This window comes from Cynocephalus volans, chromosome 5, assembly GCF_027409185.1.
Source record: "Cynocephalus volans isolate mCynVol1 chromosome 5, mCynVol1.pri, whole genome shotgun sequence".
Taxonomy (NCBI): Eukaryota; Metazoa; Chordata; class Mammalia; order Dermoptera; family Cynocephalidae; genus Cynocephalus; species Cynocephalus volans.
In genome coordinates, this window is record NC_084464.1 from 111,582,383 (window position 1) to 111,596,944 (window position 14,562).

Sequence of the window (14,562 nt, forward strand, 5' to 3'; positions counted from 1 at the left end):
AGCTGCACTTTATTCTGGATAGCCAGTCTTAGTGCCTCCCCACTTCGCTGTGCAAAGTGGTCTCTCTCTCCCTTCCTTCCCTTCCCCTCCCCTCTCCTCCCCTCCCCCTTTCTCTTCCTTTCACTCTTCCCCTTCCATGTGCTCAGGCATTTACATGTGTTTGGAGTCAGTTGTAGCTGTGAGATAATTTTGCAGCCTGCACTGCAGGACTTACACATCCAGCAAATGTAATTCACTTTGTGGTTTACAATATTTTAGGAACTAAGTTCAGATCTGCGAAATCATCGTGGAATGGGTCCAACCAGAAGAAGAAATTCCAGAATTGTGACTGGCCCAGAGAGCTTGCTGTTAGCCCCGACTCTAAAAGTCCCAGACACCCGTACTCATTCTTCAGAAAGATTTCAGGCTGCCAAAAGGTATTGTACCTGGGGTGGGGGGAAGACTATTGTGTAAAATAACAAAGGTGGCCTCTTTTAAGTCAATTGATAATATAGTATGAGGGTACTTCAAAAATTCAGGGAAAAATAGAATTGAAAGATAATACAAATCTTTCCACGCCATGAACTTTTTGAAGTGCCCTTGTATTATGGGATTGAAGGAGCCTAAACTCTCAGTGTGACTAGTGTGTGTTTTGTTTTCTAAGACCTTGTACGAAGACTTTGTGTGGACCCTGAGAAGTCTCATCTCCTTCCAATATACTCCAGTCTATGAAGGAGGGTCAACAGTCCCTAATTTTAACCTCTTCTCTCCTCTCTTCTCCTTTCCTCTACTCTTTCCTCTTTCTCTTCCCTTCCTTCCCTCTTTTTTCTCTGTATGTTTTTCAGACTGTAAAGAGGGTAAGTTAACAAGGAAGAGGGATCATAGGCCTCTGTGCATTTTCCATAACTATGTTCAATTGAGAAGCATAGAATTGCTCTCACTATTCTAACAAAGGTTACCATTGCTTAGAATGATAAGATGATGAGTTGTCAGAGAGGCAAGGTCTTTGCAGAGAAATGTCTATAAATCAGGATGCTGTATCGTCTTGATATCTTTTCACTATGACAGAGAAAGACAGATATTCATTTTCTGTAATAATTATTATTACTCTGAGTATTTTATTGGGGCATATCAATGATGCTCTAATTTAATTCTGGAAATTTAGAATGAAAAATAGTAACAGGCAAAGCAACTCTACTACTCAAGATGCCATAAATCTGGCACATGACCAGAGTTCAATTTCCTTCAGTCCACATTCCCAATGTATAAATGGAAGATTTAAGACCAGTGTGTCTAGATGAAAGGACCCTTGGGAGGCCACTTCAGGCTAGGTGCCCCTACAATTGAGGCCTGGAGGGCGCATTGGGCCAGCCTGTGATGTTTGGGACTGAGGAGAGACTGCTGTTGCATGCTTCAGGCAAATAGGGCTCCTCAAGGATGTGCCTGAAGGACAGTGGCACATCAGCACCAGGTTTATAATCAGAAACCCTTGAAGCAGGTGAGAATCACAGAGACGGAATCCCCTGCCCTCCTGCTGAAATGCCGGTACTCCTCATGTTGTCTTCATGTTGCATGTCCACTTACCTCCTGCCTTGGGCTCAGATGTCTCTGTTCACTTGTCAGGGCTCCAGAGCTCTCCTGTCTATTCAGCTAGAAAAGGTCAGGCTGCAGGACGTGATGCTGAATGCCTTCCTCCTCAGGAAACAAACCATGGCCGACAGAGTGAAGAGCCCGGTGAGTGTGTAGTGAGAAAAGCCCCCTAAGCTCTCGTCCTCTTTTATATTTCATCAAACAAAAATTCTTAACTTGGAACATGTTGCTTTCAACCTATTTGGATAGTACCACTGAAAATGTATTGTAAATAACTGGAAAAAGTAGTTCAATAAGAAATAGAAAGGAATCAATTCAAGCAGATTACAGTCAGGTTTTAAAAAATTTATACATTTTTTTCAAGGTCATGTTTTGTATTGTCACTTTCTAAACAAACTAGTTTCAGCACCTGCACTGGAGCATTAGCTACTCCTGAGTGACCCACAGGGTTTCAGGTGGTTTAGACCAGGTAAGCAAGGGCTCTTATTATCACCTGTTATCTTGGTTTTCCAGACTCTACTACCATGTTTCTGTTTAAGGATTTTTATATGAGCCTAATCGCTTGAAAAATACTATAAAACTCAAACCTTTAATGAGTTAAAATTATTGCTTAATTTTGTGAATATCATTTTATTATTCATATTTTGATGAGAAAAGTATTATGCTAATGCACAGTTATTTGGGAGAAAAATGATAAGGTTTATAATCTCTAGGCTTTGTCCTTACCTGTAACTGAAAAGCAAGGACTTAAATTTGCCTAATCCAGTTCTACAAATGGGAGATGATGGAGGCCGGACCTTCTAATTACTGCTAAGCAATGATGGAGGAAAAGAGCCCCTTTGGAAAAGCAATTCTCAAAAAATATTGACCAAGTGGAAAAATATAATAGTTCATTAACTGCCCTTCAAGATTATCCAACATCTATCAGATCAGAAAGAGCTCAGGCAGTATAATTATCAGTTTTGTCAGGGTCTGGGATTTTAGCCTACTTAAAGCTAATAAGTTAGCCTGTTATTGTTCCATGGGTGCCAGCAGAAGACACAGGATTTCTAGGCCTCAAACAAAGAACTTTATTACACACAGCAGAGCAGACAACATGACCTCCATGTTTGTGTCAGTTCCCTTTGTCTCCCAAGTCCCACAGGGACAAGGTGGAGGAGATTATCTGTACTCGATGGGTTTGTGTCACAGTCGAAAACACTGAGCTTGAGGAATCAATCCACCTCTTTAATAGCCAGCCTACTCTTTTTCCTAGAGGGAGACATTATCTCATCCCTCAAGAGCTCTCTCTGCAAACACAACCCTGAGAAATGGTCCAGGTAAAGAGCTGTCAGGGTCTTGCATTGCTGGTTTACTCAGCAAGATGTGTAGGAACAGGAGAGACCCACAGAGGAGTGTTTCCCAACATGTTTACTCCCGGAAACATGTATGGCCTTTTCCTGCTTGAAGTTTGCTATAAGTTTGTACACATGTGCAAGGATGAGTAGTCCTCATAGCCAACTAATAGAAGAACTGTCCTTCTCTTATATCACAGGATGAAATTGGAAGAGTCAAGAGAGAAGTTATGGTTGAATATTGTCAAAAGTAAGTATAGTATATGTGAATAACAAATGCTGATTTCTCTGACTCTGAGTGCAGTAACCAATAGTATTATGTAGAAATCCAGACAATGAGTCAGATGGTTTGTGTTTAAATAAACCCCAGTACTGTTGGATGAAACCAAGTTAAACTGATCTCTGACATGCAGAGGAGCATTAGAAGACAGCAGGCAGTTTAAAGAGAGTCAAGCCTCTGCCTTCAGGTAGTAGCAAGCCGACCCTGATGGATATTTCTTCTTGACTGAGGTACCCTATTCTCTTTGAAGTAGATCCTGGATCTTCTGTGGGAAGTGAAACAACTTAAATTCTCTGTTGGGACATCGTCTTTTCCTCTGACTTTCAGGTTTAACTGCCACATGTCTCACTATGCTCTTCGGGGTCAGATCATGGCATACTGCAATAGCCTGAGAGCCCTGCTGGGAGATTTCCCTGCCATCAGGGATACCTTTTTCATGGTGGGGCAACCACAAGAACAGAAGGGGTTGAGGGACTCCAAGGAGGGCCTGAAGGCTGACCCCAGGTGCTTAATTTTCTTCAGACCTCGTTAGTCTTCTCCCCAGATCCTACTCTTCCTGGGAGAGGTATGCTAAGTTCAGTATGAAAACCCCTGCTCCCTTTACTGCACTTGACCTTAATCTTCTGGTCTAGGTGGGCAAAAGAAAAAGTTAACACTATGAGAATAAGAGTATGTTTGTGTCTGAACCCAGAAAGGGCTCTTTGTTTACGGGTGGTTTGACTGCTTTTTCAATTTATGCAGTTTTGCTTTCTCCTGGGGAGCCCAGAGATTTTCATCAGTCACAACCTTTTACATAAGTCAGCCTCTAAAAAAAGCAAACAAGTAAATTTGATCTTTAGCTGTCCTGTCTTCAAGTGTTCTGCTCAATGGAGTAGAAGAAATATTCAGGAAAAAACTATGATAACCCAATGCCTTGGATAAATCAGTGGCCTTCTGTTTTTCTCTGATTGGAGGGAAATAGATATTGATATTAAGTGATAAGAGCAGAGCTGCTTCCATACTTTGTCATCATGCTTTATCCAGTTTTCCAGACTTTCTTAACTCAACCTACATGGGTTTACCCATCTGGATGGAGGAGTTAGCATACCTGTGCAGTCAGTGACCACATTTCCTTTAAAAAAAAAAAAAAAAGAGGTGGGGGTAATACAGTGTGCAGTGTCCAAGGGAGAGCAAACACACCCTGTGTGGTGAGCTGACCTTCCTCCTTACTCTTTCCCTTATAGCATGGAGTTCGAGTAACAGGAATACTTAATACAGTAAATATGACCATAGAGTGGATAGATAGAAAGGAACTGAAAGATCGTCTGTGTCAGACCCCTCTTGCACTCATTCACTCATTTATGCATGCATGCATATTCAATCATCATTTATTGAGTGCTTACTTAGTACCAAGTACTTTGCTACTGCTGAAGTTACAAAGGTGAATAAGTCATTGACTCTGGTAATAAATTCAGTCTACTGAGGGAAAGCTCTATAAACACAAGTAACTTCTAAGATAACATGTTAGAGGTGTGTAGAAAGGTCTGTGAGGGCATGAAAGAGGGAGTGTTTAACTCTATCCCAGGGCCTCAGGGAGGAATTCAAAGAGCAGGTGACAGGGAAATTGGAGTTCACCAAGAAAATGGGAATGATAGAACAGGCTAGAGAATGCAAGATAATGAAAGAAGCTGAAGTCCTTATGCCCTTTGCCGATTGATAGCTGACTATCAAAAATAGTGACTAGTCCCACCTTGGTACTTGTAAGACACCCAGCTTATGGATACCAGGGTTTGTTTCATGCACCTGGCCAGTGCTTTCACTTGGGTAGGCTTCAGGATTTGCCTAATGAAAGAATGCATTTGAGAGAACAGTAGGGGCAAAGATTCCTCAGTAGACTATTTTGCTGAAGGGTTTGACTGGACACCTGCTGCCCAGGGAGGCTGAAGTACATCTTTCTCTCATATGAAGCATCACAGGAGAATGCTCCAAGACTTCTTAGCTCCATTATTTCATCTACCCTCTAGCCAAGTCAACCATTTATAAACCCAATCTACATATGGGATCAAATTTTAAAAAATAGTTTCCAAAAGTCTAACCATGAATTCACTGCACTTGTGTTGAGGATAAAATGTATTCGGGAAGTCTATTTCTGGTCTCTTTCATTTGCAGCAACCAAACAAGGAGGTCAGGATGTGGAGAGGAGAAAAAAAATGTCTAACTTGCAGGTCTTGCTCTATTCCTTTATTGTTTCTTGTAGATGACTGTGTGTTTCCTAAAGATTAAGGAAAACAGTCCTTTAAGCTGAAGAGCCTAGACTCCTAAATCATCTGGTCAGTTAATGTGTGATAATTTTAGCGTAAGGTCTTGGGCCAGGAAAGTGAGCAGAGCGAGGGCCCACCCAGAGCCCACGTCACACAGCTGGGCAGAGGGTGAGCTGCAACTGCATACAATTCAGTGTTTCTCCACTACACCCACTGCCTGCTTCCCAACTCTCTAGGTATGAGTATGTCCTGTTCAGTACACCCACATAAAAGGAAGCGTAGAGAAGGGAACCTCTGTCTCATGAGGAAGTTTGGAAAAGGTGCTGTTTGGAAAGTTTGGAAAAATACGCTTCTAACTCCAAAGTCTGTGGTTCCATGCACCGAGTGCCTACTAATAAAAACTGAACATCAGCCACAAGAAGATGTAGAGAAGAAAGCCACAGCCTGGGAGTTAGACTATTTGAACTTTACCCAGCTCAATCATATGTTGCCCTGAGATCTTGGGAAGTCACTTGTCTTTCATCTCTGAACCTCAATCTCGTCATCTAATGAGTGAGGATATTGAAGCAGTTCTCTGAAGTTAAACATGTTCAGTGTCTTAGCACTAAGGTATCTAGAACATGATCCCAAGGAACAGGAATGCTGAAGAAAGACCTTTCTGGAAAGGGACCATTTTTAAGGACTGCCTGTGAAATGACAATAAAATCATCCCAGGACAAAATCACCAAAAGATGAAGAGACAGGGCCATGGAGGAAAGAGCTCCTCATTTCATTCCTAAAATAAGGGGTCAGGTTAGATGCAGGATAAGAAATAAGTTTTATTTTAAATATCAGTTTCAATGGTCTATTCGTGGCCCTGCTGAGGATTCTGAGCCATCTCAAGTTTGTGAGAGTGCTGTAATTGATTGGCAATATCCGCCATGGTCAAGAAAAGGGGAAAGGTAGCCTCCCTGCTATGTCTTTGCCATCCCTTGACTAGAACAGCCCCATGAGTTCTGTAGGTTTAAAATTCTAAGATTCTACTGAATCCTTAAAAGACTGTAATGTACGGGCCGAGCCCGTGGCGCACTCGGGAGAGTGCGGCGCTGGGAGCGCAGCGACGCTCCCGCCGCGGGTTCGGATCCTATATAGGAATGGCAATGGCCGTGCACTCACTGGCTGTGTACCGGTCATGAAAAAGACAAAAAAAAAAAAAAAAAAAAAAAAAAAAAAAAAAAAAGACTGTAATGTACTGTGTTTAGTTTAGCAGAAGCCACCCCTCCATCTCCATCCCCAAACCAGAGTCTCTGAAGAAGAGGAGGCAAGGAGAGCTTTCTTCCCCAGAAGGAAGTCCCTTGAGGCTCCTATTGCCTGCATGCTCCAGAGGAGACCAGAGTCTAGAGACTAGGATGACACTTCTCCACACTCCCAGGAGCAGTGAAGAAAGAACAGAGAGGGGTGAAGAAAGAGCAGAGAGGGGGCACTAACATTCATTGGTTTCTTACGGTGTGACAAGCAGAGCCACTGTCATCCCATAGAGCTCCTTTGTGCAAATTAGAAGAAGGAACCCGTTCCTCTGGGCAGGTGTGCCCCCATGCCAGAGTACAGTATCTGGAAAGTAAAGTAACTGGATCTTGGCCACTGCTGGTTGCCTCAGGGCACAACCTGAACAACAGTACGAGGGTACATCAAAAAATTTACAGAGAAATGGAATTAAAAGGTAATATAAATCTTTCCATGAACGTATTGAAGACCCCTCAAATATGGCAGTTGATGCCAAGCACTGTACAGCAATGGATTAGACATAACCCTTGCCCAGTAAGGCAAAATAGACAGGTAATTGCAGTATGCTGTGATAAGGACTAAAATAAAATAAACGTTTAATGAAAGCACCCACCACAAAATGCACAGTATTATCTAAGGATTGGGGAGATGGGGATGGGGAGCAAAGAAGGCTTCAGGGAAGAGGGGATGCTTAACCTGGTCTTGAATGACGACTAGCACTCCAGGTGGACACAGGAAGCAAATTCAGTTCAAGCCAGGAGAACTGCATGTGCAAAGGCACAGGGTTGTGAGACAGCATGTGGACCTCAGCATGGCTCAGATCCAGGCTACGTGAGCACAGCAGAGGGGAGTAGCACGAACAGAGAGATGGGATGAGAGCCAGAAGCCTGGTGTCTATCCTTCTGGTCAAGGGGGCAGGGAAGCAGGATGAGTGTCAGTGACACTATCTAGGAAGCTACTAAAATTGTACAGACAAGGGATGTTTAGGAGGCGAAATCACCTAGGCCAGGTGTCTGATTTAATGTGGAGCAGAGGGAGAGAAGGAATCTAGGATGTCACCCGGAGTCTCTGGCTTGGGTGAATGAAAAGAGAGCAGTGCCATTATTGTTTAATGGGTACAGAGTTACAGTTTCGGGAGATAAAAAAAGTTCTGGAGATGGATGGTAGTGATGGTTGCACAACATGTGAAAGTACGTAGCACCACGGAACTGTATGCTTAAAAAGGGTTAAAATGGTAAACTTTGTGTTATGTATATTTTACCACAATTTTTAAAAATGTGGTCAGGGAGATGGTAGTGCAAAAGGAGGGAGAGATGTGGTGGGAAGAGTAAATCATAGCTCAGGAGCCTCAGCTGTGAATCTCTTCCCTCAGGCTCCCAACAAGTCTCAGATGCTTCTTATTCTGGGCGTTCTCTGCACTTTCACTTATTTTGCATTATGCCATGCTTCTGTCATAGTGTCGTGTTTGCATGTGTAGCTGCCTCGGGAAGGTACGAGCCTTCAGGGCAGAGGCTGTCTTCATTTCCTATTCCTAGTGCACACCTCTGACTTTGACCCTGGTTGAAAGGGAGAGGGTGTGAGGGGATGGGTCAGCAGGAAGTGGAGGGAGTTCCAGCCAATGGCCTTTAATTCAGTGATGAAATAGCAGACCACATCGTCATCTGCTGGCAGGAATTTGGTGTGGGCCTAAAGGAAGGCTTGGAATTATTGAACAAGAAAATGATCATGAGAGCTGATCAAAAGAAAGAAAAAGGGTTGTCCCAGGGTGACACAGCTCAGGCTGGAAACCATCTACTTGTTGCTTTGCTATAACTAGTGGTGTGATTTCCTCCAGCTGTGCTCAGCAGCCTGCGACTAGAAGCAGCAAGTTGGACTAGTTGGAGGGGTCCCAAGCTGTGGCTTTGCCAGGCAGGTGGGCTATGAGTACAAAGAAGCAGAGAATTGAAGGTGCTGGGCAGACAGTAGTTCATGTGCTTGGCTGTGAGGTCCAGTCTGGGTAGGGAAGGGAGCGAGGGCAAAAAGGAACAGAAGGAAGGGGAGACCAGAGGACAGGGAGATGTCAAGGAGCACTTTTTGTGGGGATGAAGGAGGTTTAGTGGAAGCAAATGAGTGAGAAAACTGGAAGAATAAAAGATTGGGCTGGGAACATTAAGACTTTGGAGGGGATATGGTTCCAGGAGATGGTAAGGTCTAGGGTATGGCCCAGGGGTGAACAGCTGAAGGGGAATGTAAAGCTACACGACTACGCCAGTTGTGGAGTACTAAATTTCCATTTGTATAGTCAGAGCTAGGGCTCAGACCCTTCAAACCCATTGTACAGACTGGGTCACCAGACCCCTCACATGTAGGTCCATACTAGGTAATTGGGAAAGATCCTGGGAGCCAATGGCAGACAACACGAGCCCAGTCCTCAACAGCAGCAGCAGCAGCTTACAGGTCCGGTGGTGGCAGCAGCCTTGCAGAGGGTCCCCGGGGCTCTGGCAGCAATGGCTTGCAGCAACAGCCTCCAGCAGCAGTAGCAGCCTCCCCACGGCCCTTCGGGGGCATCCTGGGGTTGTTGGGGGGGGTCCCATGGATCAGAGCTACTCGTCCTTTATATTAAGTCCTAACCCAGGACACCTGGCTACACATACACAATTACATTAGACAATAACCAAGGAACACCTGGGCACATGTGCATATTTACATCAAATGTTCAGCAAGATTCTGAACATCTGAGGGGCCCTGACCATTTTCCTATATTTTCCCAACAGGGAATATAGGTGAAGGGAGTGTGTCAGGGAACTGTCAGGCCAGGAAGTTGATGGACCACCTACAGGGAGCAGAGAGCAAGTCTCCTTGTGGGCTGAGAACCAGGCTATGTTCCTTGCACCGAGCACCTAAAGCTTTCAGCTGTCATCTCTGCCCCTCTGAGGCAGATGGCTGTTTGCTGCAGACAGAAGTGGAAATGGCAGGAAACAACAGATAAAAAGTAGAGGATAGCACTTGGTAGAGGGCCCTGTGGCTCTGGGGACACATGTGCCTCCCAGAGGCTGAGGACTGGGTTCAGCCATGCTGCTGGGGTGCAACTGTCATCCATGGCCCACAGGCCTGTGTGCTCAGATGCAGACCTTGCAATTTTTTATTTTTGATATTCAATGTTTCTTTTGGGCACCGTCGAACACTGTGAACAGAATAATAGAGATAAGACAGGAATAAGCTGGCTCTGATCTGCTCCAAGCCAGGAATAGTCTGACTTTGTGGTTGCTAAAAGAAAGGAAATTCTCCAGACTAAGACTATATTTTATTCCTGAGCTGAGAATTAACTGATTAAAACTCTGAGGCTTGACAGTGGGTTTAGAGCCAATGTTTCACTTCAAGTAGAGTTTTAATGATTTAAAAAGTCTCATATCTGGAATGTTTGGATACCGAATGTATTTAGCCCTCAGTTAAAATGAGTTACATTTTACTTCACTAAGTGGGAAGGGTTTTCTGAATATCTCCAAGAGACCCAGAAATAATTTTATTCCTCGTAGGCAATCATCATGATGGTCAGAAAATTCCTTTATGATTTCCAAAATGCCCCCTAGAAGGTGAGACCATCTCATTGAGAGCCATTGCTATAGACATGGAAGTGGGAAAGAAAATTGGGTACAAATATGAGAGAGTTTTAAGTAATAGAATTAGTAGGACCTAAGGAGTAAAGAAGGGAGAATCTAAAAGTGATGCCCTGATTTCTGGATTTGGGACCTGGGGGGTTGTTGTTCCTTGAACACAGGAGGAGGCACAGGATTGGGGTGGAAGAGGGTGAGGAGTTCATTTCTTGCCCTTTTTGATTGAGCTGGTCTGAGGCACTGGCAGCCAAGGTGAAGCAAGTTGGAACTCTGGAGCTGTGGAGGAGACCAGGCCTACTAATGTGGATTCAGGAGTCACCAGCAAACAGTTGGTAGTTCAGCCAGAGAATGAACAAGATTGCCCAAGGCTAGGGGAAGAGTGGGAAGATCAGGGGGCTGACCCCATGTGCACTGGGCAGGGGACCATGTGAGGGTCCATCGGGCCTGAGGTGGCACTAGTCTCTGGCCTTCCAACACAGCCCTCAATTCTAGGACATCCCCTAATTAGCATGTTCAGGTCCCCACTTCTTAGCAAATCACTCTGAGGGTGCCACGTGCATCCCTCAGCTTCCATTCACCCCTGGACAATTTGCTCCAGCAGATGCTTGACACTTGCACCTTAGCATAATAATGAAAAACTTTGTATAGCAACTCACAATTCATAGAATACTTCTCACACGCCTGCTACTCTTTTGGAAAATTACTCCTAACACCAATCCTATGAGTCATCCCCATCTTATGAATGAAAAGACTCAAAGAGGACAGTGTGTCTAAAGCCATACAGCTGTGGGTGATGAAAACTGGACTCAAAACTGGGTCTTCTAATGCCAAATTCCTCATTCTGTTAACTGCACACATCACCATCTCCTGCACAGCAGACGAACACAGTTAATTAGACTTGATGGCATCAAATCCATTTAATGGGATTGCAGTGGGCTGCCTCATTCCTGGGAGGATGTAGAAACCAGGTCAGGATGCCACCTCCCTCCAGGAGGTGTGGTAGAAAGATCATGGGCTTCCATCTGCATGAAGGTTGAAAACAGGCAAAACCCAGGGAAATATCTCTTGATGGTATATCCATTTGTGGTAAAACTACAAAGCAAGGCATGGATTAATGTAAAATTCAGGATGGTGGTTCCTCTGGGGGCCACCATGGCGGTGCACATCAGGCTTCCAGGATGATGCTGTATTTCCCAGGCTGGATGGTGGATATCTGGGCTTGCGTGGAATCCTCAAACCAGACATATATGGATGATATATTTGTATATAAACCCACAACAGAGAGCTAAACTGTTGCCTAAAAAATGATAAGGTATTTGGAGGAGAAGAGCAGAGAGCAGAAAGAAGGAAAAGAAGGCCAGAGGCTGGGGAACCTGCCAAGAAACACGGTAGGAAGGGAAGGAAAACAGAACCTGATGTCTAGGCCTGGATTCTACAGCTGGGCAGGTGTTCATTTATTTATTTATTCGTGTGGCTGGCCAGTACAAGGATCCGAACCCTTGCCTTGGTGTTATAAGGCTGCACTCTAACCAGCTGAGCTAACCAGCCAGCCTCAGATGTGCATTTAAATCCCAACTTCATCTCTTAGGAGCTGGGTGGGTGAGATGGTGAGAAATGCCCTCATCTGTCCAATGCCAAAGGATGGGCATGGAGACATGAGGTATGGCAAAGCAAGACTTTAATGGTGGTCTTGCAAGGTTGGGTGTCTGATGGGCTGGCACACCCAGGATGGTTACACCGAGCAATTTATTCCCTAGTGTGCAAGTCTTCCCCTAGTTCCTCATTAGCTGAGTACTGTGGGATGTACAATCTTCCTGAGCATCACCTAAGTTTCATTATTTTCTTATAAAGTATTTATTGTTCACTTCCTGCTGATGGAAAGGGATGGACTTAAGACAAGCCTGTGAAAAAAGCCCACTATAAAGTCCTGAGCAGGGAGAAGAACCAGGAAATGAAAAGAACAAAGGGCTGGTGACCAGCCACCATCTTGAGAAGTTATTTCTCAAAGATGACATGCGGTTCCAGTGACTTTCTGGGAATGTGCATTCTCTGGGGTTGTTGTACCTATAAACTGGTTAGGCAGCTTTTGTTAGGCTATTTTTGAAAATGAAGTCACTTAAGCTATTTTCTTAGAAAGATCTACATAACCTTTCAGAGCATCAGTTTCCTCATCTGTGAAACAGGAACAAAATAGGTACATCCTAAGGTTGCCAGAAAAATTACATGACATAAAATATGTAGTACCCAGCGTGGTGCCAGCCATCATGCCCCTCCTTTCCTTTCTTCCCACACCTTCCCTCTTCCATGCCCCCTCCTTCCTCCAGCACAGCTCAGGTTAAAATCAGCCCAACTGTTCTTCTGCCCAGTGAGTTATTCATACTCTGGCCATCTGGAAGTGGCCTGAAAAGGAAGGTTGCTGCCCTGGAGCTTGGGCGCTGGGTCCATTGTGATAGCCCTGGATGGCTGGAGGGTGGTGGTTTAAATAGTTCCCTCTCAGGATGCCTCTTGTTTAGAGAGAAATGTTTCCTTCTAATGCTGCAGTAGTTTTCAGCCCCAGCCATTACATTTGCTGTCAGCTGATGGAAAGGTCTCAGTTCATGGTTCACACCCTATCCTTCTGAAGTGCTGGTAATGTTCAAAACTCTGCCAGAAAAGGTCTGTATTTTCTTGTAGAGGATTCTTAAAGCAAATGTACTTCACGGGGCCTGGTTTTTCAAAGCCTTGCAGTTTCAAATGTTGACCTTGCAGAGGACTGGAAATTTTCCTCAGACTACAAAGTCTCTGTTGTAAGAAAAAGATTTGTGGCACAGCAAGGTTGCTGGCTCAAGGACAGACTAGTACTGATTGTTATGTAAAGATACTGAGAGATTGCTGTAAGAAGGAATGTTTGCTAAGATCAAGCTTTTGGTGATATGGCCACTTAATTGCCTTACTGGAATGTCATCTGGCTTGTTTCACTGAAAGTTACCAGACTATATTGTTAAACTATAACCCCACCTCTGTTCTCTTCCTGTAACTTCCTAGTCTGGAAAATAAATGCAGGAAGAGAACCTCAATTTGGGGTTAATTTTCCAAGGAAGGGATGCCTCTTGCTGGAGGGTTCCGAGGAAGTTGACTACTTCGGGGCTTCTCACTGTTCGGAAGAGATGGGCTTTGAGTAATCCTCTGCAGCTCCGTCACCCAGGGGAAGTGGGGTGACAAATCCATGGGGGGCAAAGCGACATTTTCTCTTGTGTGCCAGACTGGAAACTAGCTGTTCTTAGTCTCAGTTAAACATACCAATTATTCCAGAGAACATCTCTCGGATTTTTTTCAGAGACATCTGATAACTGAAATCTTTTCACAGATCCTAATACTTCTGCCTGCTTTATTATAATTTCTCTTGGGCCTCATTATATCATGATTTCTATTTCTCTCTGGTCATTAAGGAACATTAATTCAGGCTTCTGACATTCCTCATTAATTTCCTCCCAAATTCATTCATAAAACCCTACCCTGATGCCCTGAAGCTAATGAGAGGTTGAGATCACACTTGTAACTCAGATGGTTACTGTTTTTTGAGGGGTTGCTCTATGTACCTAATTTACTGATAGAAGGTAATATTGGTAACCTTTTAAAAAAGGTGGATATAGAAACACATAAAACATTCACATAAGTCTTTGCTAAATAAATAAAATTGGACTGTTGAAAATGGTATTTTGAGAATATTCTGATTTTTCTTTGTAAGTAAAAACCTGTTTAGAAACCTAGGTTTCTCACACTTTCTTTCATGAAAGAATTTTGATATGTTTCATATGTTTTTAAATATATATATATATACACACACACACACACACACACACACACTGTCTTTTACAATTAAATCATAATTCTTCACTTTCCTTCACTTGAATGTTGATATTTAAGATCCAGGGTTTGATTTCTGGTTGTGGGTTGGTTTAAACTATGTTCATAAATATCTATGCTTTGCTTACAGGTATTCATGTAGGACAATGTTGTCTGTATATGAGTCCCTGTTATGAATTTGTTGGTGACCCTTGTAATTTATTGATGGTTATGCAAACACCTTTTGATGTGTTCATGGCCACCAATGACTTTAAACAGAGAGAAACACATTGCTCTCGTCCCCCACGTGAGTCTCCAGTCCAGGTATGTGGCCCTGGAATATTTTTGTTGTTTTCTTTTTCAGATATTATTCTGTGTATACTATGAAAATATTTACCTAAATGTTCTCATTCAAAGATGTTGTCCCTCATCAATAGTTGCATATTACATATGCCTCT

General features: G+C 43.6%; 1 pseudogene; it reads left to right on the forward strand.

The window, feature by feature from the left end:
* The window catches only part of LOC134379124 (uncharacterized), a 153,272-nt pseudogene that overhangs the window by 83,719 nt on the left and 54,991 nt on the right, over positions 1–14,562 (forward strand).